The 2,357-nt window shown below is 44.5% G+C and overlaps 1 non-coding gene across 1 annotated transcript; it reads left to right on the top strand.

Moving 5' to 3' along the window:
* The first annotated feature begins 912 nt into the window (after positions 1–912).
* Positions 913–1,019, top strand: LOC120252011. Its single transcript, XR_005533565.1, has one exon. It is a non-coding gene; the product is annotated as a small nucleolar RNA R71 (small nucleolar RNA).
* Positions 1,020–2,357: the final 1,338 nt, after the last annotated feature.

Genomic DNA, 2,357 nt, shown 5'->3' with positions numbered 1-2,357 from the left:
CTTGAGGGATAAGGAATTCTTGGCTTGAAGGGTAGAGGTGCCACCTACTTCTCTTTGCTTGTTCCTTCTTCAACCTCTATGACCTCGGGTGCATGTACATTGGGCTTCTCACTTGGAAGCTGACCTTCAACCTCACGACCATTTCTCAAAGTGATCGCCTTTACATGCTCTCTAGGATTCGTCTCAGTATTGCTTGGTAAGCTTCCCTGTGGTCTCTCCGCTAGAGACTTCGCGATTTGTCCAACTTGGTTCTCAAGATTGTGCAAGGACGCAGTGTGATTGCGAAGTGTGGCCTCAACTGATTCAAACCTCGAATTTGAAGATTGCACAAATCTGGTTAACGCCTTCTCTAAGTCGGTCATATGGGTCTCCAAGCCAAAAACTCTGTTCTCAATGGTTGGGGCTTGTTGTTGTTGGAAACCCGGCGGCCCCATGGCCTTCTGTGGACCTTGGTTGCTCCACGAAAAATTGGGATGATTTCTCCAACCCGAATTGTAGGTGTTGCTATATGGATTCCCTTGGTTCCTCATTGCATTCCCCACACAATTAACCTTCTCAACAGAAGATACATCTCTAATAGAGATCGGGTAATCGGAGGAAGCATGTCCTCCTCCGCATCCACGACAAGTTGTCACAGTCGCCACTCTATTTGAAATTAGAGCATCAAACTTCTTACTCAATGATTTGACTTGAGCCGCCAATGAAGTTACCGCATCTATCTCATGGAGCCTGGCCACTTTCTTCTTCTCTCTAACATTCCACTGGTAGCTATTTAGACCCATTTCTTCAATAAGTTATCAGGCTTCCTCAGGGATCTTGCTACCTAAGGTACCTCCTGCTGCCGCATCCAAAAGTTGCCGCGTACTCGGATTCAAACCGTTTTAAAAGGTCTGAACAATCATCCACTCCGGGAATCCGTGTTGTGGGCATTTGCGCAGGAGCTCCTTGAACCTTTCCCATGTCTCAAATAGAGACTCCAATTCCGACTGTACAAAGGATGAGATCTCATTCCTTAGCTTTGCAGATTTTCCCAGAGGCAAATAACGGCCAAGAAAAGCTTCTACCATCTCCTCTTATGTGGTGATCGAGGCTTTAGGTAATGAGTGTAGCCATTGCTTTGCTCTATCCTTTAGGGAAAATGGGAAGGCTCTCAACTTGATGGCATCATCAGTCACTCCGTTTATCTTGAGCATATCACACACCTCGAGAAAGTTCTCTATGTGACGGTTTGGATCCTCATCGGCCAAACCATTGAACTGTGCGGATTGCTGCAACATGTGGATGAATGCCGGCTTTAGCTAAATGCTCTGAGCTGTAATAGGGGGACCCACAATGCTCGATTGTGTCCCCAACACTGAAGGTCTAGCATAATCAGAGAGTGTCCTCTGCTGCTCAATCTGTTCTGCCATATTGTCTGAACCTTCAACTTCCAAATCAGCTAAATTAGACAGTTCTTCCACAGGTTCTTTACTTTTTCTTCTAAGTGTTCTTTCAAGCTCGGGATCTCCTTCAATCAATATTGAGGGGTTCCCTCGGGTCATCAACCTCAAGCTGCACAAAGGAAATAAAACAAATCAGAACAATGATAGAAAAGAAGATGTGAAATAGAATGAATGGATGAATACCTAATAAAACAAAAGTGCAAAGTATCTCTAAACGCCTACTCCCCGGCAACGGCGCCAAAAACTTGACAGGTGCTCCACAAATACACGGAGTTATCAAAGTAATAAATCCCCAGGTAAGTGGGGGAATCGTATCCACAGGGAGTAGGGAATAAAAATACTTATATTGTCTCTTAGCTAAGTGAAAGATGAAATAGTGATTTGTGTGTCAAAAGATGTAAGATAACAAAAGTAAAATCAACAAGAGAGAAAGTATGAGTAAGGAGAAGGTAAGGCAATCGATAAAGATGGGGTACCCGGGTATTGCTCCCCCTAGGACAATAGTTTCAAGTGCAAGAACCCTCTATTATGCTTCCTAACTAATGCAATGGTGAGTTTGTGGACATCTTTAACTACATGGTCCCAAACCTAAGGTCAACCATGCCTAATTCTACACATGTCCCGGAGGAGAAATCGAACAATCTCAACACCTCGCACTCGCAGAGAATTGCAATGAGCTATAGGGATTCCAAGTGCTAAATCTCTTCCTAATTATAGACCTAACCTTTTGGTCCAGAAGAAAGGTCTCTAGCCATAATTAAGCACTAGATGCTAAAATCACCTCAACGCTTCACTCCGTTGCACTCGGAACTAAGCCCCAGCGGAGGGTAATCTCTTAGCCCATTTCCTCTATTGTGGCCGCAAAGAACTCAAGGAATGGAGATAGAATCTATCACACCAGAGGGGAAAGAGGGC

Source organism: Dioscorea cayenensis, chromosome 20 (genome assembly GCF_009730915.1).
Source record: "Dioscorea cayenensis subsp. rotundata cultivar TDr96_F1 chromosome 20, TDr96_F1_v2_PseudoChromosome.rev07_lg8_w22 25.fasta, whole genome shotgun sequence".
NCBI classification, from domain to species: Eukaryota; Viridiplantae; Streptophyta; class Magnoliopsida; order Dioscoreales; family Dioscoreaceae; genus Dioscorea; species Dioscorea cayenensis.
Note: the sequence above shows the minus strand (reverse complement) of the source record. Positions and strands in the feature narration are given on the sequence as shown.